Here is a 25039-nt window from a genome sequence, read left to right as displayed (position 1 = left end):
AATAAGCCCACTGAGATATCGATAACATAGTCTTCCTTTTGTGGCTGAATTAGATGAAACACACAGGCAGGTTTAGCAGAAAATGTGTAGGCATCTAAGAGATAGTGGGCCTTGGGATGTCCAGCTGACCTCATATGTTGACTCTTGTTTCTGTTTTCAGAATTCTCTGTTCTTTGTGTCAGATTTCCAGCATCTTCTGGTTACTGACATTCTAGTGGGGTATAGATCGAGTCAATGCAAGCAGGCTTTTGCTGCTGAGATTAGCTGAGAATAGAACTAGAATAGAATAGAAGATACTGCCAGTCTGAGAGGCGGACAGGTCTGCGAGCCGAAAATTGGTGCAGAAGCAGAGCCAAGGAGTCAGACATCAGGAAGAGCCGTGGCAGTAGGGGACTCCATAGTAAGAGGTACGGAAAGGGGTTTCTGCGGCAACAGGCGAGATTTGAGGATGGTGTGTTGCCTCCCTGGTGCTAGGATCCAGGACATCACGGACCGATTGCAGAGAATCCTCAAGGGTGAAGGTGAACAGCCGGAAGTGGTAGTGCATGTCAGCACAAATGACATCGGGAAGAAGAGGAAGGACATTCTGCAGCGGGACTTCAGATAACTCGGAAGAAGGCTGAAAAGCAAGACTTCCAGGGTGGTTATCTCTGGTTTGCTTCCAGTTCCTCGTGCTGGAGAGGGCAGGAACAAGGAGATAATGGATCTGAATGTGTGGCTGAGGAACTGGTTCAGGAAGCAAGGATTTACATTCTTGGACCACTGGGATCTGTTTTGGGGTAGGGATGAATTGTACAAAAGGGACGGGTTGCACCTTAGTAGGCAGGGGACCAGCATTCTGGCAGACAGGTTTGCCACTGCAACATGGATGTGTTTAAACTAAGTAGTGGGGGGAGGGGATGAACTAGAAATATAAGGATGGAGTTAAAGGGAAAGTGAAAATAAGAAAGGTTAAAAAGGACAACAGAATCAATGGAGTAGAAAGCTCAAGAAGAGATCATACAGTATGGCCAAGTGAAATAGGAATTGATATGAAAGGAGAGCGGAGCACCAAATTAAAAGTATTATATATGAATGCACGAAGTATAAGGAATAAAGTAGATGAGCTTGAGGCTCAGTTGGAAATTAGCAAGTACGATGTTGTGGGAATAACTGAGACGTGGCTTCAAGCGGACAAGGCCTGGGAAATGAATATTCAAGGATATACATCTTATCGAAAGGACAGACTGACTGGTAGAGGGGGTGGGGTGGGTCTGTTGGAAAGGAATGATATTCTGTCCCTTGCGAGGGGGGACATAGAATCTGGGGATGTAGAATCAGTATGGATAGAACTGAGAAATTCTAAGGGTAGAAATGCCCTAATGGGAGTTATCTACAGGCCCCCAAACAGCAGTCTGGATGTAGGGTGTAAGTTGAATGAAGAGTTAAAATTAGCATGTCGCAAAGGTATTGATACAGTTGTCATGGGGGATTTCAACATGCAGGTAGACTGGGAGAATCAGAATGGTACTGGACCCCAAGAAAGGGAGTTTGTGGAGTGCCTCCGAGATGGATTGTTAGAACAGCTTGTACTGAAGCCTACCAGGGGAAGGCAATTCTAGATTTAGTGTTGTGCAATGAACCGGATTTGATTAGGGACCTCGAGGTAAAGGAACTATTAGGAGGTAGTGACCATAATATGATATGTTTTAACCTACAATTTGAGAAAGAGAAGGGAAAATCGGATGTGTCAGCATTACAGTTGAACAAAGGGAACTATGGAGCTATGAGGGAGGAGCTGGCCAAAGTTCAATGGAACAATACCTTAGCAGGGAAGACAGTGGAACAAAAATGGCAGGTATTTCTGGGAATAATGCAGAAGGTGCAGGATCGGTTCATTCCAAAGAGGAAGAAAGATCCTAAAGGGAGTAAGGGGTGGCCGTGGCTGACGAGGGAAGTAAAGGGCAGTATAAAAATAAAAGAGAAGTATAACATAGCAAAGATGAGCGGGAAACCGGAGGACTGGGAAGCTTTTAAAGAGCAACAGAAGATAACAAAAAAGACAATACGCCAAGAAAAAATGAGGTACGAAGGTAAACTAGCCAAGAATATAAAGGAGGATAGTAAAAGCTTCTTTAGGTATGTGAAAAGCAAAAAAATAGTTAAGACCAAAATTGGGCCATTAAAGACAGAAATGGGTGAATTTATTATTGGGAACAAGGAAATGGCAGATGAGTTGAACAGGTACTTTGGATCTGTCTTCACTAGGAAAGACACAAACAATCTCCCAGATGTAATAGTGGCCAAAGGAACTAGGATAAAGGATGAACTGAAGGAAATTTATATTAGGCAAGAAACAGTGTTGGATAGACTGTTGAGTCTGAAGGCTGATAAGTCCCCGGGACCTGATGGTCTGCATCCCAGGGTACTTAAAGAGGTGGCTCTAGAAATCGTGGATGCATTGGTAATCATTTTCCAATGTTCTATAGATTCAGGAACAGTTCCTGCACATCCTCCACATTGGAGGGTGGCTAATGTTGTCCTACTTTTCAAGAAAGGAGGGAGAGAGAAAACAGGGAATTATAGACTGGTTAGCCTGATGTCAGTGGTGGGAAAGATGCTGGAGTCAATTATAAAAGAGGAAATTATGACACATTTGGATAGCAGTAGAAGGATCAGTCCGAGTCAGCATGGATTTATGAAGGGAAAATCACGCTTGACTAATCTTCTGGAGTTTTTTGAGGATGTAACTATGAAAATGGGAAGGGAGAGCCAGTGGATGTAGTGTACCTGGACTTCCAGAAAGCTTTTGATAAAGTCCCACATAGGAGATTAGTGGGCAAAATTAGGGCACATGGTATTGGGGGCAGAGTACTGACATGGATTGAAAATTGACTGGCTGACAGGAAACAAAGAGTAGTGATTAACGGGTCCCTTTCGGAATGGCAGGCTGTGACCAGTGGGGTACCGTAAGGTTCGGTGCTGGGACTGCAGCTGTTTACAATATACATTAATGATTTAGATGAAGGGATTAAAAGTAACATTAGCAAATTTGCTGATGACACAAAGCTGGGTAGCAGTGTGAAATGTCAGGAGGATGTTATGAGAATGCAGGGTGACTTAGACAGGTTGGGTGAGTGGGCAAATGTATGGCAGATGCAGTTTAATGTGGATAAATGTGAGGTTATCCACTTTGGTGGCAAGAACAGGAAGGCAGATTACTATCTAAATGGAGCTAAGTTAGGAAAAGGGGAAGTACAACGAGATCTAGGTGTTCTTGTACATCAGTCAATGAAAACAAGCATGCAGGTACAGCAGGCAGTGAAGAAAGCTAATGGCATGCTGGCTTTTATAACAAGAGGAATTGAGTATAGGAGTAAAGAGGTCCTTCTGCAGCTGTACAGGGCCCTGGTGAGACCCCACCTGGAGTATTGTGTGCAGTTTTGTCTCCAAATTTGAGGAAGGACATTCTTGCTATTGAGGGAGTGCAGTGTAGCTTCACAAGGTTTATTCCCGGAATGGCGGGACTGTCATATGTTGAAAGATTGGAGCGACTGGGCTTGTATACACTGGAATTTAGAAGGATGAGAGGGGATCTGATTGAAACATATAAGATTATTAAGGGATTGGACACACTGGAGGCAGGAAGCATGTTCCCGCTGATGGGTGAGTCCAGAACTAGAGGCCACAGTTTAAGAATAAGGGGTAGGCCATTTAGAACAGAGATGCTGAAAAACTTTTTCACCCAGAGAGTGGTGGATATGTGGAATGCTCTGCCCCAGAAGGCAGTGGAGGCCAAGTCTCTGGATGCATTCAAGAGAGAGTTAGATAGAGCTCTTATAGATAGCGGGGTCAAGGGATATGGGGAGAGGGCAGGAATGGGGTACTGATTGTGTATGATCAGCCGTGATCACAGTGAATGGTGGTGCTGGCTAGAAGGGCCAAATGGCCTACTCCTGCACCTACTGTCTATTGTCTATTGTCTATAGAGATGATAGGTTAAGAGTGAATGATGAAATGTTTAAGGAGAAGATGAGGGGGAGCTTCTTCACTCAGAGGGTGGTGAGAGTGTGTAACGAGCTGCCAGTGGAAGTGGTGAACGTCGATTTGATTTCAACATTTAAGAGAAATTTGGGTAAGTACATGGACGGGTGGGGTGTGGAAGGCTATGGCGCAGGTGTAGGCCAATGGGTCTAGATGGGTTAATTGTTTCGCATGGACTAGCTGTGCTGAAAGATCTGTTTCTTTGTTGTCGTCTTCTATGATTCTATGACTGGTTGTGTGGCTTTATGTAAGTAATCAGTTGTATGACTTTATTTCTTCTTTTAGAACTGGAAACAGTGTAGTGTGCAGCACTATGCTAAAGTCTTAGGCACCTGCGATTTTTTATGAGGCTTCAAATCGTATGGCCTCAGAGAGTCCTGATCTTAACATTTTAGAGGCAGTCTGGGATCACCTGGAGAGACAGAAGGAAGTGAGACAGCCAAAGTCTGCAGAAGAACTGTGGCAAGTTTTCCAAGATGCTTGGAACAACCTACCAATTGATTTTCTTATAAAACTGCACAACAGTATACCTAAGAGAATTGATGTAGTTTTAAAGACAAAGGGTGGTCACATCAAATATTGATTTTATTTAATATTTTATTGCGTACTGCTCTTTATAGTAATCTTTTGATACTTATAAACTTTTTAATTCATTAATTTTGAAAGCATATTTGCTTTACATCATTTTTTTTTACATGTGCCGTAGACTTTTGCATAGTTACCGTAAGGTTTTGGATAGTATGTAAAGTTGTGCACCTTTAAGAATTGAACCAGTCATCTTGTGTGACTAGTTACATTTTTTTGCCTAACTCTGTGGGTTAGTTGAAAGTTATTGGCCTCAATAAATAAAGGACCCGATTGCGACAATAACTGCAGGAGGTGTGGCTAAAGGCTGATTTATACTTGTGCGTCGCATCTACGCTGTAGGTACCGCGTACCCTAAGCCGTACCTATGCCGTACTCTACACTGTAGGGTGATGTACACCTCTCCAGAAAAGTTACTCACGTGTCGCGGCGATGCAGACTGCAACAACTGTGATTGGTCCGCTTGGTAGCATCTCATTTCCTCCTATGCATTTCCAGTTGCTTATTCTCCGCCATGTCTGTAGGCTGTGCATACGCCGATACGAAATAGATGATTCAAATTGTCAAATCTACCTGCTGATATGCGAAAATGTTTGAAATACATTTTCTCGCCCATGTCTCTCATGAAGAAATTCAACAAAGTGGTATAGAAACCCCACCACCAACTAGCGTTTTGGCGCACACCAAACGCATGCTTGCTACGGCGTAGAGTGACGCAAAAGTGAGAATCAGGGTTACGGTGTAGGCTGCGGTGTAGCCCATATGCACAAGTATAAATCAACCTTAACTCAATAGGGATTAATGAGGCTGGATGGCTGAGAGGTGGCTCAAGTCCAGCTGTATGGATGGTCCTACAGGCAGCTGGACAGTAGGAGACGATTTGTGTTGTACGACTTTAGAAGCTGAACATATATTCCATACCCTCTGAGAGAACTGAGGCTCTGTAAATGTATAGGGTCATCAATGTCATTATTATGTGCTGTGCCATAATACGTGGGTGATCATGGTCTTCCATCTGTCTTTAACCTAAGAAGTTCTAATAAGCTCTTCAAAACTTTTGCCTGTCCATCCCTCGTTGTAACTCATGAATGTCACAAGCTATCACAACTTTTTCTTCCATCAATTTTTCCCATCACTGTAAGATGTTCGAGTTTCCCTTTCCGCAGTACATGTCCCAGAAATTCCAGCTGCCATTTCCTGATTGATGGCATCAGCTCTTTTCTTATTTCAGCTTTTTGCAGCACTTCCTCAGTTGTTACTCTGTCTAGGGTGGGAAGCCCGAAGAAGAAAGCAAGGGGAAGGGCTGGAGGAAGAGAAAGAGAGAAAGGGGGTTAGAAAGAGAGCAAAAGGGAAAGAGGAAGATAAAGAAATAGAGTATGAGAAAAAGATGGTGAAGGAGGCAGAGCAAGGGAGAAAAAGAGAAGTGAAGAAAGAACAGAAAAGAGAGATAACCGTGGACACAGAGCATGAGGGAAAGAGAAAAAAAGTGAGGTGATACGGAGAGAGCAGAAAAGGAAAACAGAGAGAGGGAGACAAACAGAAAGACAAAGGGAGAGACAGTGACAGAGAGGGGGGGATAGACAGAGAGTAAAGGGAAAAGGGAGAACATTAGAGAAAGAGGGAGAAGGAAGGAGAGCAAGAAAGAGGGAAGGAACGGAATAAACAGAACAGAGAAAGAGAGAGAGAGCAGAGAGGAAGAGGGAGAGAGCGAAAGGGATGTGCTGATGCAGATGCTAGTGGGGTTAAAGATGAGAACAATCTCACAATCTCTGTTCTGTTAAGGAGATGTAGGTGAGAACAGATGTGCAGGAAATGGAGTAAATATGTGTGAGATTTCCATCAACCACTCCGCCAGCAGAAAGCCTCATGTGTGAACAGAAGCGGCAGAGATGGAGAAACAAAGGTAATAAAGAAAGAGTATAGCACGCAAAACATTACAGCACAGTATTGGCCATTCAGCCCAGGATGTAATGCCGACCCTTTAACCTACTCTGAGATCCATCTAACCCTTCCCTCCCACATAGACCCCTCCATTTTTCTCTCATCCATATGTCTATTTAAGAGTCTTTTAAATGCCCCTAAAGTATCTACCTCAACCACTAACCCTGGCATTCACCCTACCACTGTCCATGTGAAATAAAACCTTCCCCTATGCTTTCCTCCATCACCTCAAAATTATGCACCTTCATATTAGCCATTTATATCCTGGGAAAAAGTCATTGGCTGTCCACTTGATCTATGCCTCTTATCATATTGTACACCTCTATTAAGTAACCTCTCATCCTCCTTAGGTCCAAAGATAAAAGCCCAACTCACTCGACCTATTCTCATGATGCATGCACTTAAATCAGGCAGCATTTGGGTAAATCTCCTCTGCACCCTCTCTAAAGCTTCCTTCCAGAACTGAACACAATATTCCAAGTGTGGTCTAACCAGGGTTTTATAAAGATGCAGCCTTAACTCGCGGCTTCGGAACACAATCATCTAACTAATGAAGGCCAACACACCTGTACGCCTTCTTAACCAGCCCATCAACTTGCAGGGCAAATTTAAGGGATCCATGGACGTGGGCCCCAAGTTTGTTCCTCGACACTATTAAGAACCCTGCCATCAACCCAGAATATAGGTTCCTCATGAATGCAGAATTCAGCACCAATACATGCATTGATGTAGTGGAGAAAGAGTTAGGGAGGGTTGCCAGAGTAAGTTTGGAATAAAGACTCTTCCAAGTAGCCAAGGAAAAGACAGGCATAGCTGGACCTCATGTGAGTGACCATGGTTAACTCACAGGTAACTCGCAGGCCTTGTCCCCTTCCACTAGTCCACCCAGTATCTCTTTCCCTTTGTTCACCTTTTCTATCCTCTCCTGCTTGTTACCAAGACTTGTTAAGCTCCTGCATCAGTTTCTACTGGGTGATTGCTCACAATCATCTGTCCACATCTAGATTTCTTTTCCCCTTCTTTACTTTTCCTATTACTGCACTTTCTCCAAATGGTTCCATCTGCCCATAATCTTCCCTTGACTAGCAGAACTCAATGGGTCCAGCAGCATCAGTGGAGGGAAATGGTCAGCTGATGTTTCAGGTGCAGGCCAGTCCAAGTGTGATGGACAGCACTCGGTAAATACACTTCTTACACACACGTACACCCTGCCTTGTCAACCTTCTGTCGATGTGTTGAGTGTGTGCACATCTATGTCGTCCCCAGTATATTCTTATAATGGGTTGACTTCATGATGCCAGACCCCCCTCACCCCCATACATGGCAGGATATTCCATTTCATTAGTAATGGGGTTGTGTAAATCTGTATATATTGTTTGTATATAACATGTATATATTGTATTTAAAGGTAGATACTTTGGTTTATTTTGTAATAAGATTTTAAGTACTTTGTTGGGTGCTTCATAGTCTAATTCATGTGTAGTTTGAAGTTAACTTTGTTGGTAATTAAAGATGATATGTCCTGGTGCCTTAAAAAAAAGGAGATAATTGCCCTCAGTGGGGGAGAAATAAGGGCAGCCAGTATATTCCAGTAGACAAAATAGAACAGAGCTTTGTTTTCTGGTAGATATCTGTTTGTAAAAGTTGGCAGCTTTGTTTTTGCTATTTTTGTTAACACTTGTAAGTTTGATTTGTGACACCCCTGATAAACACCCTTCCACTAAAGTGCTAGGCGATTCTAACCATTTTTTTTTCTTTGGTCATAACCCACGTATCTAGCACCAAGTGAAAGGTCTTGACCTAAAACAAAATGTGACAAATTGTTTGCTTTGAAAAAGTAGGGAAAAGTAGTGTTAAATAACTTAATCTAGTTCCACCTATACCTTGCCCCACCCATTCATACCTGATTCCATCTGATAATTTATTATTTTGATTTTTTTTCTGTTTCTACCTTTCACCTATGTCTCTATATGTGAACTGTATTGTTGCACCTCAGAGTTTTTACAGTAATGAACAACGGAACTGAATCATTTGCTGTTTTGCAATACTCTGCAACAGCATTGTTTTGTTATATTGGAGGGTCAGGAAATCCTCTAGTGGGTAAACTGCATTGTTTATTAAAACCCATCTCTGTCAGTGTGACTAAGCCATATAGAGCATACTGGCTCTGGGACTGGAATCCAGAACTAGTCACCACATATTGAGAAAGAATGTGAATACTCTATAGACGTTGCAGAAAAGTCAAGAGTATTAAAAAAATGTATAAAACAAGGCTATTTGAGCTCTCAGGACTATCCTGCCATTTAATATTGTCTGTCCAGACTTCATCTCTTCTCTGTGCTCATTCTTCATAGCTTTCAATTCCCCAGTCTTTCAAAGACTTACCTAGTTCTTGTTTAATTACACCCCATGTTCTAGCTTCCACAGGCGTAGATATTCACTGTCCTCTTGGAGAGGTTCAGATGCATCTCTGTATTAGATGACTCCACCCTCCAATGTTGAAACTTTCCTCTTTCTTTCATTTATTTTTATTGAGAGAGAGCGCAGACCAGCCCTTCCTGCCCTTTGAGCTGTGCTGCCCACAACCCCGCTGTGTAAACCTAACCTAATCACAGGCCAACTTACAATGATCTATTAACCTACTAACTGGTACATCTTTAATAGACAATAGACAGTAGGTGCAGGAGTAGGCCATTCAGCCCTTCTAGCCTGCACTGCCATTCAGTATGATCATGGCTGATCATCCAACTCAGAACCCTGTACCTGCTTTCTCTCCATGCCCCCTGATCCCTTTAGCCACAAGGGCCATATCTAACTCCCTCTTAAATATAGCCAATGAACTGGCCTCAACTGTTTTGTGTAGCAGAGAATTCCACAGATTCACCACTCTCTGTGTGAAGAAGTTTCTCCTCATCTTGGTCCTAAAAGGCTTCCCCTTTATCCTTAAACTGTGGCCCCTCATTCTGGACTTCCCCAACATCGGGAACAATCTTCCTTTGTCTAGCCTGTCCAATCCCTTTAGAATTTTATATGTTTCAATAAGATCCCCCCTCAGTCTTCTAAATTCCAGTGAGTATAAGCCTAGTCGATCCAGTCTTCCTTCATATGAAAGTCCTGCCATCCCAGGAATCAATCTGGTGAACCTTCTTTGTACTCCCTCTATGGCAAGAATGTCTTTCCTCAGATTAGAGGACCAAAACTGCACACAATACTCCAGGTGTGGTCTCACCAAGACCTTGTACAACTGCAGTAGAACCTCCCTGCTCCTTTACTCAAATCCTCTTGCTATGAATGCCAACATACCATTTGCCTTTTTCACCGCCTGCTGTACCTGCATATGCCCACTTTCAATGACTGGTGTACAATGACACCCAGGTCTCGTTGCACCTCCTCTTTTCCTAATCAGCCACCATTCAGATAATAATCTGTTTTCCTGTTCTTGCAACCAAAGTAGATAACCTCACATTTATCCACATTAAATTGCATCTGCTATGAATTTGCCCACTCACCTAACCTATCCAAGTCACCCTGCATCCTCTTAGCATCCTCCTCACAGCTAACACCGCCGCCCAGCTTTGTGTCATCAGCAAACTTGGAGATGCTGCATTTAATTCCCTCGTCTAAATCATTAATATATATTGTAAACAACTGGGGTTCCAGCACTGAGCCTTGCGGTACCCCACTAGTCACTGCCTGCCATTCTGAAAAGGTCCCGTTTACTCCCACTCTTTGCTTCCTGTCTGCCAACCAATTCTCTATCCACATCAATACCATGTGCTTTGAGTTTGCAAACTAATCTCCTGTGTGGGACCTTGTCAAAAGTCTTTTGAAAATCCAAATATACCACATCCACTGGTTCTCCCCTATCCACTCTACTAGTTACATCCTCAAAAAGTTCTATAAGATTCGTCAGACATGATTTTCCTTTCACAAATCCATGCTGAATTTGTCCGATGATTTCACCTCTTTCCAAATGTGCTGTTATCACATCCTTGATAACTGACTCTAGCATTTTCTCCACCACCGATGTCAGGCTAACTGGTCTATAATTCCCCAGTTTCTCTCTCCCTCCCTTTTTAAAAAGTGGGGTTACATTAGCCACCCTCCAGTCCTCAGGAACTAATCCAGAATCTAAGGAGTTTTGAAAAATTATCACTAATGCATCCACTATTTCTTGGGCTACTTCCTTAAGCACTCTGGGATGCAGACCATCTGGCCTTGGGGATTTATCCACCTTTAATCCCTTCAATTTACCTAACACCACTTCCCTACTAACATGTATTTCCCTCAGTTCCTCCATCTCAGTAGACCTTTGGTCTCCTACTATTTCCGGAAGATTATTTATGTCCTCCTTAGTGAAGACAGAACCAAAGTAGTTATTCAATTGGTCTGCCAAGTCCTTGTTCCCCATGATCAATTCACCTGTTTCACCTGGTGCACAGACAACATACTAGAGGTCAAGATTCAATTTTCAAAATTATTTATTGTCGTTCTTCAGCACATGAGTGGAGAGGAAAATGAAATGATTGCTACTCCTGATCTAATGCAGCATAAAAATATAATAAGCATAAAATGCAATTCAAAAATTAAACACAATAAATATAAATTTAAAAGCATTAAAAGTAATATATAAAAAGGCAGATCTGAGGCAAGGCAGAGTCGAGGCCGTGGGGGCCCAGGCCCAAAAGGGAGTAACAAGACAATATTTGGTCGATGTATACGCTAAAGGGTCAGGGTGTCTAGGCCAGAGGTAAGGCACAGACCAGTTTTCAGCTCACTGCTCGGTAAGGTTTACGCAACTCTACGTTGAGGCTGTGGCCTGCAACTAATGGGCTTCTGGGCCATCTGCAGTGACGACCGGCTTCATGGCTGTGAACTCACTTTCGTGAACTTCAGTTCTGAATGCTATTTATTTACTTTTTATTGCTTGCACAACTTTTGTTCTTTTTCTTTGGACTTTGGTTGTTCAATCCTTTTTAATAGGCCCCATTGGGTTTCTTTGTGTTGTGGCTGCCTGTAAGGAGATGAATCTCATTGTCATACATGGTATACGCACTTTGACAATAAATTTACTTTGGTCCATAAAACACAATCCGTCTATGTATATAACAGTTATTGTACATTGTATCTGCATAAAGTGATGATAGGTGACATGAATGTAGTGATGATGGGGGTTGGTGGGGTGGGTTAAAGAGCGGAGGTGTTCATCAGCCTGACAGCTTCGAGAAAGTAGCAGATCTTGGGTCTAGTTGTCCTGTGTGGAATCTGCGTAGCCTCTTCCCTGATGGGAGTGGGACAAATAATCCATAAACAGGTGGATGGAATCCTTCATGATTTTGCTGGCCTTTTCCAGGTCCTTTGTTTATATATGCCCCTGAGTGTTGGTAAGCTGGTATCAGTGACGTGTTGGACAGTTTTTAACTACCCATTGTAGAGCCCTCCTGCCACCGCAAAGCAGTTTCACTCCATGCAGTAATGCAGAATATTAGGGTGCTCTCTCCCCACTGCACGTCTGCAGAAGGTCGTGAGTATAGATGTGCGTAGATCAGATCTCTTCAGCCTCCTTAGAAAGTTGAGGCATTGGTGAGCTTTTTTAACTGTGGAGGATGTGTTCCGGGACCATGAGATGGGCATTCCCCAGGAGTCAGCAGGTGCTTGCAGTCCCCGCTCCTGTGCAGTCGACGTGAAGAGAAGTGTGAGGGAGGTGGGATTCCAAACCCAGGTTGCAATATCTGAAAAAGGAGGAGCCAGTGGCTCGACTTCATTAGGAGCTTGATAAGATTTGTCTGTGTTACCAACGACACTTCCAACTTTCTACAAGTGTACAGTGGAGAGACTGGTTGTGTCATCGTCTGGTATGAACCATCCAATGCACAGAATTGTAAGAGGCTGCAGAAGGCTGGTCATCCCCACCATTGAGGACATCCGTAAGAAGCTGTGGCTCAAGAAAGTGGCATGCATCATTCTGACCCCTCACCATCTGGAACGTGACTTCTTCTTGTTACTACCTACAGGGAGAGGGTAACGGGGGCCAAAGACCCACACTCAATGATTCAGAAACAGGATGTTTACTTCCACCATCAGATTTCTCAATGGTCCATGAACACTGCCTCATTATTCCTGTTTCCATTCATATTTTGCACTGTTTATTTTGTAACTTACAGGCTTTATTTCTTGCACCGCACCTCAAAGCAACAACCTTTACATCAGGTATCAGAGATAATGAACTAACTGAGATGGCTGTGAGCTTGTAGTCACTGGAATTTAGAAGAACAAGGAGAGGATCTCATTGAGAGATATTGAATATTGAAAGGCCTAGATAGAGTGGACATGGAGAGGAGGTTTTGTATAGTGAGGAGACTAGGACCAGAGTGTGCAGCCTTAGAGTATAACAATGTTCCTTTAGAACAGAGATGTGGAAGAATATCTTTAGCCAAAGGGTGGTAAATTTGTGGAATAATTGCCACAGATGGCTGTAAAGGCTAAGTCATTGGATATACTTAAAGTGGAGGTTGATAGGTCCTTGATTAGTAAGAATGTCAAAGGTTACGGGGAGAAGGCTGGAGAATAGGGTTGAGATGGGTAATAAATCAGACATGATGGGCTGAATGGCCAATTCTGCTCCTATTTCTTATAGTCTTACCAAGTCCTACAAAAAGTAGTGGATGCAGCTCAGCCCATCATGGGTAAAGCTCTCCCCACCTTTGAGCACATCTATATGGAGCATTAACCGCCTGGTGGCGCAGTGACATCAGTGCCAGACTCCAGAGCGAAGGTTCCCGAGTTCGAATCCAATCGAGCTGCTCTCGGACACGCTCTCCATCCATGCCGGGTTGAGAGTCGAGCTCGCAACTCGGCCTCGTAAAAAAAAAAACCAACTGCGCTGAGAGAAGGTCGTGGGGGACCACTCGCGGAATCTTTCCTCCAAGACAACCACTTGAAAAAAAGAGTGGTCGCTGAGGCTCTGGCAGAATATGGCACACACACAAAAAAAAATGGAGCATTGTCACAGGAAAGCTGCATCCATCATCATTGACCCCCCCACCACCCAGGTCATGCTCTTTTCTCACTAGAAGGTACTCGAGCCTCAGGACTCAAACTAGCAGATTCTGGAACAGTTATTATCCCTCAACCATCAGGCTCTTGAACCAAAAGGGTAACTTCACTTGCCCCATCATGAAACTGTTTCCACAACCTATGGACTCACTCTCAACGACTTTTCATATAATCTTATTGATATTTATTGCCTACGTATTTATTGTTATTATTTCTTTTTTTCATATTTGTAGTTCGTTGTCTTTTGCACATTGGTTGGTCTCTTTCATTGATTCTATTATAGTTACTGGATTTATTGAGTATGCTCACAAGAAAATGAATCTTAGGATTGTATGGGGTGACATGCTTTGATATGAAATTTACTTTGAGCTTTGAATGTTGGTCAGAATCTGATTCTGATTCTCGGGAATTCACCTGGTGTATTTCCTTTGGACTGCCTCGCTATTTTATAATTTCTTAGGTAAGGCGAGCAGAACTGTGTATACTATTCCAGACAGTCTCACTGACACCCTGTGCAACTGTAGCAAAACTACCTTGTATCTAAACTCTAACCCCTATGTCATGAAGGTCAATATGCCATTTGCCTTCTTAAGTACTTGATGTCACATTTGCTAACTTCTGTGACATATGCATAAGAACCCTGTCCTCTCCTCTTTTGGTGTCTCTCCCTATTTGGATAATAATCTTAATTGGCTGCAGTCTACCATTGCTGCAGGACTTGTATGTGTCGAGGAAAAGAAGTGGGCAGGAAAAATGATTGCAGACACTACACACCCTGCAAACTGCTTTTTTCAAAAGCTCCCTTCTGGAAAGTTCCAGAGGATTACAAATATAAAAACTTCACCCTGTCTTAAAATTTCTTCCCCCAAGCAGTTGATCTGATCAACCATTCTAGTTAACCGCCACCCCCTCTATCTATTAACCGCGTCACTGCACTTTAAATCACTTTTTAAAATGCTGTCTACATTGTATATACATACTGGTATTTATGTATTTATGCACATTTTATTCTATATCCATCCTTTAACCTTTAAAGTTCAAAGTTCAAAGTAAAATTTATTATCAGAGTACATACATGTCACCACATGTATTTGGGCTACTTAGCACATCTATAGAACAGTTAAAAATAGCACCAGTGTACATCGGTGACTCTCTGCGGCTGCAGAAAATTGTACCAGTTTTAATTACATTTTTATATAATTCTTTATTCTTATAATTATTGAATGCATGTCATGCCAACACACTGCAGGAAAATCTTATCCTGCCTAATTACACTCACGTAACCAATTAACCGACTAGCCCTTACGCCTTTTTGGAATGTGGGAGGAAAGCGAAGCAGCTGGAGGAAGCCCATGCATTCATGGGGAGAACGTGTAAGCTCCTTACAGACCATGGCGGAATTGAACCCTGGTCACTGGCACTGTCATAGCCTTACATTAATCTCTGTGCTACCGTGCTGCCCCAAGTTGTGTTCCTTCTTGTAAAAAATGTTGTGTAATTTCTGTTTAACTTTTGTTTTCCTTGTGAATACTCCTGATCCAATGCAAAGCAGCGCACCCAAAATGCTGGCGGAACTCAGCAGGTCAGGCAGCGTCCATGGACGTGTGCAGTTGAAGTTTCAGGCCGAGACCCTTCTTGATGCAAAATGCCTGTGGTGGTGTTACAATTGGTTTTCGTTGTTTCTGTGCACGCACCTACTTCGGCGGCATAGTGGTGTAGTGGTTAGCACAACACTTTACAGTTCCAGTGACCTGGGTTCAGTTCCTGCAGCTGTTTGTAAGGAGTTTGCACCTTCTCCCCCTGACTGCGTGGGTTTCCTCTGGGTGCTCCGGTTTCCTCCCACAGTCCAAAGACTTACCGGCTGGTCTGTTAATTGGTCATTCTAAATTGTCCCGTAATTAGGGTAGGATTAAATCCGGGGTAATCGATTGGCGTGTCTCAAAGGGCCAGAAGGGCCTATTCCGCTCTGTATGTTGCAAAAAACTCAAGTTTTTTGAGAAACTTTTTGACTTCAAGTCAAGTTTTTTGACTTCGAGAAACTTAGATTGCTTTCTCTCAAATGCTGGAAGCTGAGGGAGATCTGACAGAGGTTTATCAATTCATGAGAGGCATATAGGGAAGATGTGTTGACACGTGGCCAAGTGGTTAAGGCATTCGTCTGGTTATCTGAAGGTCACTAGTTCAAGCCTTGGCTGAGGCTTACGTGTGAGTCCTTGCGCAAGGCACTTAACCACACACTGCTCTGTGACGACACCAGTGCCAAGCTGCTCGGGTCCTAATGCCCTTTCCTTGGACATCATTAGTGGCATGGAGAGGGGAGACTTGCAGCTTGGGCAACTGCAGGTCTTCCATAAAAAAAAACCCTGCCCAGGCTTGCGCCCTGGAAACTTTCCAAGGTGCAAATCCATGGTCTATTGAGACTAATGGAGGCCTACTACTACATATAGGGAAGATGGTTAGAGTCTTTTGCCCAGGGTAGAAATGTTAAACACCAAAGAACATGGCTTTAAAATGGTGGGGAGGAGTTTAAAAGAGATGTGTAGGGTAATTTTGTTTTTATCCAGAGAGGTACAGTACTGTATATTGTTTAAAATAGGCAAGGGGTGGTGAAACAGAAATACGAATACTTAGCTTTGTATTTGCTCTGTAGTATTTAGTTTTATTTGGTAGCTGGAAAGATATAACATACAGTATGGTGCAGAAGTCTCAGACACCCTCACTATATACAGCATGTACCTAAGATTTCTAGATAGTTCTCTAGCTATAGAGTCATAGAGTCTTAGAAAAGTACAGCACAGAAACAGGTCCTTTGGCTCATCTAGTTCATGTCGAAACCATTCAAAATGCCCACTCCTATCAACCTGCACTGGGACCATAGGCCTCTCTCCCCTCTACCACCCATGTACCTACCTAAACTTGGCATAAACATTGAAATCGAGCTCGCATGCACTCTTTCCACAATCACACAGTCCTCTGGGTGAAGAAGTTTCCCCTCATGATCCCCTTAAACTTTTCACCTTTTCACCCTTAACCCATGATTTCTGTTGTAGTCCCTCCCATCTGGAACGTGCTGCCAGATCAGTAGCGTAAAGTGAAATTTGCTAACTAGAAAGACTTTGTATACAGTATGGTGCAGAAGCCTTAGGCATCCTAGCTATACATATGTGTCGAAGACTTTTGCACAGTAGAGTAGGTAACTGAAACGTGCTGCCAGGGGTGGTGGTGAATGCAAGAGCGGAGTTTAGCAGACATTTAGACTAGTACATGAACATTCAAAGAATGGAGGGCATGTGAGAGCAGATAGGTTTTGTGTAAGCTGGTATCATAGTAGGAATAGACTTTGTTGGCCAAAGGGACTGAGGTTGTGCTGTACTGTTTTAAGTTCTATGCATGCAAGCCAACATTCCTGCAGAGACCTGCCTTTCTCACTGACTAAATGGCTGACTAGTTAAAGGCTTTCATTTCAATAAGAAGGGGAAAACAATTGCTATCTTGCCTGTGAGCTATTTACGCAAATGGAGCTTTCACACCTCTTGCTTGTGATAGAGCCTATCCGACCACTCACTCAGTTACCATCAACTCTGCAAGCCTTCATGGTGAGAACCTGACTAGGAACTTGCAAATACCACAGTTTTGTTTACCATGTTGTGGTTTGACCCTAAACCGATTCTGACCAGTGAATGAAAACCATGAAAGAAAACTGCAAATGTCGGAAGCCTGAAACAAAAAGAGCAAATATTGGAAGAAACTCAGCAGGCCAGGTCAGAATCTGTGGAGAGAGATTCTTCATCAGAATTAATAAAGGAATTACATCTTGCTTGGATGCTAATTGATCTGCTGAGCTTTTAAGGATCAAAGATTAACTTGCTTCACCATACATACTTGCAAGTTTTAGGAATTTGCTGTAGTGTGTTGGTCTGGTATGCAATAAAACAATGTTCAAAGTTCAAAGTAAACTTATCAAAATGCACAACTCTACATCACTATATACTGAGATTCATTTTCTTGTGGGTATTCAGAATAGAACGTGTCTTTTACATGTTAACTCTCTGCAAAAGGACATTTTGGTCTAAAAATATTTAGCAAGTGACAAAAACATTTGCATTTGACGCTTGTCACAGCAAGATGTTCCGAACTGCACTTCAGTCAATTAAACGAAGAGGAAGAAAGGATGCCTGTTACACTATTGGTATTTTGGACTGCAGAGTATGTCCTCCATTTCTGTCTGTCCTTGGCCATCAAAACCAATTTTGGTCTTGGTCTTACCAGTGTTCAGGGATTCTTTCATCATGCCATTAGCTTGCTCTTGGTTTTCACTACTGTCAAGCATGCAGATCCCAGGTGGAGCCTCAGGAATACCATTGCACTCAGATGTAAAACAACTCTTCATTGCTGTTTCCCTAACAATTTTGTTTAACCAGTCAGGGTTGTTAGCCCTAAGCTGAACCCCCAAACTCTGGAGAATCAGTGGACCACTCTTAGTCTGGCTTCTTCCCTTTGCTCTGTTTGGCATGGGTGACTGATGCACCATCAATAACTCACGCCGAGACTTAGGAAGTGAGATATCGGCTTTTATTGACTGAAGAACAACTACATCCTGGGAAAATGAGGGAGAGCAGCAGGCCACAGTCGCCTTTATACAGGGGTCTGTGGGAGGAGCCACAGGGGCAGTCAGCAGGGGTCTGTGGGAGGAGCCACAGGGGCAGTCAGCAGGGTCTTGGGAGGAGCCACAGGAGCAGTCAGACAGATATATCTAGTTCACCACAGTGACCCTACCAAGAGTCAAAGCTCAAGGCCCTGACTCCAGCCAACATAGCTCTCCAGGTCACGGAAGCACGCAAGCCTTCAAGCCCTACTGCAAGGTTGTGGTCTTCTTGGAGGCAATTAAATGAAGTTTCTCCTGTAATGTGTGAACGTTTGCTGGTAGTTTTCAAAGATGCCAGTTGCATGAATCATAGATTCAGTCAACATGGAAAAAGGTCCTTCCACCTGTTATGTCCATACAGCCATCAGGTGCCCATCTAGATTCATAGGGTCAGAGAGCACTACAGCACAGAAACAGACTCATAGGACTATCTAATCCATGCTGAACTATTCTTCTGCCGAGTCCCATCTACTCAAACCTGGACCTCAACCCTCCATACCTCTCTCATCTATATTTCTCTTACTTTCTGCTTGTGATACTTAGTTGCCAACAACCCACAAAAGGGAATCATCAAATTGTCAAGCCTGTGAGAACTTTGTGTTAAAATGAGACAATTCTTCTAATCTCACGAGAATATTAGCTCCATCTGTTTAATTCCTCCTCAAACCAAAGTTCAAGCTCAAAGAGAAATTCATTATCAAAGTCACAACATACTATCCTGAGATTCATTTTTTTGTGAGCATTGAGACATTGAGAGCAGATACAAAGAAACACAAAAGAATCAATGAAAATTATACACAAACTAAGATGGATAACTAACCCAAAGTGCAAAAGAAAACAAACTGTGCAAGTATGAAATAATCAAACAATAAATAATAACAACAAAGTTGTTCTGATGGGAGATTTTAATGTCCCAAATATTGATTGGCATCTCCCTAGAGCGAGGGGTTTAGATGGAGTGGAGTTTGTTATGCATGTTCAGGAAGGTTTCTTGACACGGTATGTAGATAAGCCTACAAGAGGAAAGGCTGTGCTTGATCTGGTATTGGGAAATGAACCTGGTCAGGTGTCAGATCTCTCCGTGGGAGAGCATTTTGGAGATAGTGATCACAATTCTATCTCCTTTACCATAGCATTGGAGAGAGATAGGAACAGACAAGTTAGAAAAGTGTTTAATTGGAGTAAGTGGAATTATGAGGCTATCAGGCAGGAAATTGGAGGCTTAAGTTGGAAACAGATGTTCTCAGGGAAAATTACGGAAGACGTGGTAAATACTTAGGGGATATTTGTGTAGAGTTCTGTATAGGTACATTCCAATGATACAGGGATGTTATGGTAGGGTACAGGAACCGTGGTGTACAAAGGCTGTAATAAACCTAGTCAAGAAGAAAAGAAAAGCTTACAAAAGGTTCAGACAGCTAGGTAATGTTAGAGATCTAGAAGATTATAAGGCTACTAGGAAGGAGTTTAAGAAGGAAATTAGGAGAGCCAGAAGGGGCCAAGAGAAGGCCGTGGTGGGCAGAATTAAGGAAAACCCCAAGGCATTCTATAAGAATGTGAAGAGCTGGAGGATAAGATGTGAAAGAATAGGACCTGTCAAGTGTGACAGTGGGTAAGTGTGTATGGAACCGGAGGAAATAGCAGAGGTACTTAATGAATACTTTACTTCAGTATTCACTATGGAAAAGGATCTTAGTGATTGTAGTGATGACTTGCAGCAGACTGAAAAGCTTGAACATGTAGATATTAAGAAAGAGGATGTGCTGGAGCTTTTGGAAAGCATCAAGCCAGATAAGTTGGCGGGACTGGATGAGATGTACCCTAGGCTACAGTGGGTGGCAAGGGAGGAGATTGCTGAGCCTCTGGCGATGATCTTTACATCATCAATGGGGACGGGAGAGGTTCTGGAGGATTGGAGGGTTGCAAATGTTGTTCCTTTATTCAAGAAAGGGAGTAGAGAGAGCCCAGGAAATTATAGACCGGTGAGTCTTACCTCAATGGTTGGTAAGTTGATGGAAAAGATCCTGAGAGTCAGGATTTATGAACATTTATAGAGATATAATATGACTAGGAGTAGTCAGCATGGCTTTGTCAAGGGCAGGTCATGCCTTACGAGCCTGATTGAATTTTTTGAGGATGTGAATAAACACATTAATGAAGAACAACACGAGGAAATCTGCAGATGCTGGCAATTCAAGCAACACGCACAAAATGCTGGTGGAACGTAGCAAGCTAGGCAGCGTCTATAGGGAGAAGCGATGTCGACGTTTCGGGCCGAGACCCTTCATCAGGACTAACTGAAAGGAAAGATAGTAAGAGATTTGAAAGTAGGAGGAGGAGGGGAAAATGCAAAATGATAGGAGAAGACCAGAGGGGGTGGGGTGAAGCTGAGAGCCAGACAGGTGAGTGGCAAAAGGGATACAGAGCTAGAGAAGGGAAAGGATCATGGGACGGGAGGCCCTCGGAGAAAGGAAGAGGGAGGGGAGCACCAGAGGGAGATGGAGAACAGGCAGAGTGATGGGCAGAGAGAGAAAAAAAACTAAATATATCAGGGATGGGGTAAGAAGGGGAGGGGCATTAACGGAAGTTAGAAAAGTCAATGTTCATGCCATCAGGTTGGAGGAACAACACCTTATATACCGACTGGGTAGCCTCCAACCTGATGGCATGAATATTGACTTCTCTAACTTCTGTTAATGCCCCTCTCCTTCTTACCCCATCCCTGATATATTTAGTTTTTTTTCTCTCTCTGCCCATCACTCTGCCTGTTCTCCATCTCCCTCTGGTGCTCCCCTCCCACTTTCTTTCTCCCTAGGCCTCCCGTCCCATGATCCTTTCCCTTCTCTAGCTCTGTATCCCTTTTGCCAATCACCTGTCTGGCTCTCAGCTTCACCCCACCCCCTCCGGTCTTCTCCTATCATTTCGCATTTTCCCCTCCCCCTCCTACTTTCAAATCTCTTACTATCTTTCCTTTCAGTTAGTCCTGATGAAGGGTCTTGGCCTGAAACATCAACATCACTTCTCCCTATAGATACTGCCTGGCTTGCTGCGTTCCACCAGCATTTTGTGTGTGTTACATTAATGAAGAAAGAGCAGTAGATGTAGTGTATATGGATTTCAGCAAGGCATTTGATAAGGTACCCCATGCAAAGGCTTATTGAGAAAGTAAGGAGGAATGGGATCCAAGGGAACATGGCTTTGTGGATCCAGAACTGGCTTGCCCACAGAAGGCAAAGCATGGTTGTAGACGGGTCATATTCTGCGTGGAGGTCGGTCACCAGTCGTGTTCCTCAGGGGTTTGTTCTGTGAACCCTACTCTTCGTGACTTTTATAAATGACCTGGATGAGTAAGTGAAGGGGTGGGTTAGTAAGTTTGCTGATGACTCAAAGATTGGAGGTGTTGTGGATAGTGTGGAGGGTTGTCAGAGGTGACAGTAGGACATTGATAGGATGCAAAACTGGACTGAGAAGTGGCAAATGGAGTTCAACCCAGTTAAGTGTGAGGTGGTTCATTTCAGTAGATCAAATATGATGGCAGAATATAGTATTAATGGTAAGACTCTTGGCAGTGTGGAGGATCAGAGGGATCTTGGGGTCTGTGTCCATAGGACACTCAAAGCCGCTGCGCAGGTTGACTCTGTGGTTAAGAAGGTGTACGGTGTATTGGCCTTCATCAATTGTGGAATTGAATTTAGGAGCTGAGAGGTAATGTTGCAGCTATATTGGACCCTGGTCAGACCAAACTTGGAGTACTGTGCTCAGTTCTGGTTGCCTCACTACAGGAAGGGTGTGGAAGCCATAGAAAGGGTGCAGAGGAGATTTACAAGGATGTTGCCTGGATTGGGGAACAAGCCTTATGAGAGTAGGTTGAGTGAACTCGGCCTTTTCTCCTTGGAATGAAGGAGGATGAGAGGTGACCTGATAGAGGTGTACAAGATGATGAGAGGCATTGATCATGTGGATAGTAAGAGGCTTTTTCCCAAGGCTGACATAGTTGCCGCAAAAGGACACGGGTTTAAGGTGCTGGGGCGTAGGTACAGAGAAGATGTCAGGGTTAAATTTTTTACTCAGAGAGTGGTGAGTGCGTGGAATGGGCTGCCAACAACGGTGGTGGAGGTGGATACGATAGGGTCTTTTAAGAGGCTTTTTTATAGGTACATGGAGCTTAGTAAAATAGAGGACTATATGTAAGCCTAGTAATTTCTGAGGTAGAGACATGTTCGGCATAACTTTGTGGGCCGAAGGGCCTGTATTGTGTTGTAGGTTTTCTATGTTCTATGTTCTAAATAAATAAATAAATAAATAAATATTAAGAACATGAGTTGTAAAGTCCTTGAAAATGAGTCAATAGATTGTGGAATTAGTTCAGAGTTGAGGTCAGTGATGTTGTCCATGCTGATGAAGGAGCCTGGTGGTTGAGGGGTAATAAACTGTTCTTGAACCTGGTGGTGTGGGTCCTGAGGCTCATGTACTATCTTCCTGATGCAGCAGTGAGAAGACAGCATGGTCTGGATGGTGGAGATGCCTAATAATGGAGGTTGCTTTCTTGTGGCAGTATTCCTTGTACTGCCCTCCCCCCCCCCCCCCCATTGGTTAGAGTCGACCATGGGTGTTGTGCCCCAACTCTCTAGGCGATACGCATGCCAGGGCAGTACGATATGGAGTGCACCTGCCATGTAGCAGGCATCCCCTCTCCACACAGCTGATGAATCCAAAGGACCAGCAGAGACCAACACAGTTTGGCACCAGCAGCATCGCAGGAATTGCCAGTCAGCGTTGAAGTCAATGTAGGAACCCCAGTTCCGTATTTCCTCAGGGTTTATAAGTACATATATGTCACCATATAGAACACAGAACAGCACAACACAGGAATAGGCCTTTCAGCCCTCAGTGTTGTGTCAAACCAATCAAATTAATAATCAAATGGCCAATTAAACTAATCTCTTCTGCCTACACAAAACCCATATCCTTCCACTATTCCTCACATTCACGTGTCTATCTGAACATTTCTTATAAGCCTCTCCAGTAACTTCTCTGCAACTGACGTGAGACTCACTGGTCTATAGTTTCCAGGTTCCACTCTTGAATAATGGAGCCACATTAACTATTTGGTAGATCATCTAGATCTTGCCTGTGGCTACAGAGGACAAGCAGATATTGGTCAAAGCCCAGCAATCTCTTCTCTTGTCTCTCTCCATAATCTGGGATATATCCCATCAGGCCCTGGGGATTTATCCACTTTAATGCCCTTTAAAAGACCCAACACTACCTCCTCCTTTACCTCAAAATGCCTGAGCAAATCAATATGCTCTGCACTGATCTCCCGCTCCCCCATGCCCTTCTCCTTGGTAAACAGTGATGTAAAGTACTCATTAAGGACCTCACCCACATCTTCCACATCCAGGCAAATTCTCCCCTCACAGTAGAACAAAGAACTGTGATAGATGTGTTGGAATGGACATGCTGTGCTCACTGTCTCAATTCTGTGCAGTTTACTCTGTGACTATGACACCTTGAAATCCTGTTTATTCATTCTTTCAAAAGTATCAATTCTTGTGAAAAGCAGATGGTTTTCACAGTTTTTTGAACCTGTGATTTTCTAATTACACTTTTCATCACAAGCACTGTCACCTCGGAATAACCACTGCTGATGCATCAGAGCAGGCAAAAAAAAATCACTTAAGTATAAAAGAAGCAGACTCAATGGGCCAAATAACCTAATTCTGCTCCTATGTCGTATGATCTCATGGAGATAATGGAAGTATGAAATTAAATGAGAAAATCCTGGAAATGCCCAGCGATGCTTGTCGAGAGGGTAAATGTGAGCTTGCATTACAGCACACTGTTTCTTTTCAGAATTGGAAGTAGCAAGAGACTCAGACAAGTTTTGAGGTGTAGGAAAAGGCAGGGGACTGTTGAGAGCGTGTCGGGGTTGTGGCAAGGTGCCAGTGGAAGGTGTTGGTGGAGGAAAGAATCAAATGAAAGGTTTGTGTCTGTGTGCAGAGCAGGAGGTACTGAATGATACAAGGATATCTTCAAGGAGCGGTGTCTCAGAAAGGCAGCATCCATTATTAAGGACCTCCAGCACCCAGGGCATGGCCCTTTCTCAATGTTACCATCAGGTAGGAGGTACAGAAGCCTGAAGGCACACACTCAACAATTCAGGAACAGCTTCTTCCCCTCTGCCATCCGATTCCTAAATGGACGTTGAACCCATGAACACTACTTCACTTTATATATATATATATAAAATTTCTGTTTTTGCACGATTTTTAATCTATTTAATATATGTATACTGTAATTGATTTACTTATTTATTTATTATTGTTATTTTATTATTATTTTTTCTTCTTCTATATTATGTATTGTATTGAACTGCCTAGTTAACAAATTTCATGATACATCCCAGTTATAATAAACTTGATTCTGATTCTGAAGCTTAAAATGCACAAAAAGAAAGAGAAAATGGAATTAGATCAGATCTAATCATCAAATCTAGCAAATTAATTTATCCAGTTATCTAATCTGGCTTGTCTGTCTGCTGTTACCATTGCTTTTAGGTGAGAAAGTCTTGTGACTCAGCAAGCTCAGATAAGCTCTGACTAGCACACCAACTTTCAGTCTGTCTGCATCCCGTTCTCTTTTTGGTTCCTTGTCATGTTGCTGAGAGATAAACTTTCTCACTCTCATGTTAGCAGAAGATCTTTAACTATCTGCTGAGTTTGTAGAATGCAGTTGACCCACTGGGTGGTGAAAGGTCTCAATGCAGCACATACTGGTCTCATGTTA

The sequence above is a fragment of the Hemitrygon akajei genome, chromosome 4 (genome assembly GCF_048418815.1).
Source record: "Hemitrygon akajei chromosome 4, sHemAka1.3, whole genome shotgun sequence".
Lineage (NCBI taxonomy): Eukaryota > Metazoa > Chordata > Chondrichthyes > Myliobatiformes > Dasyatidae > Hemitrygon > Hemitrygon akajei.
This window is presented reverse-complemented; position numbering follows the sequence as displayed.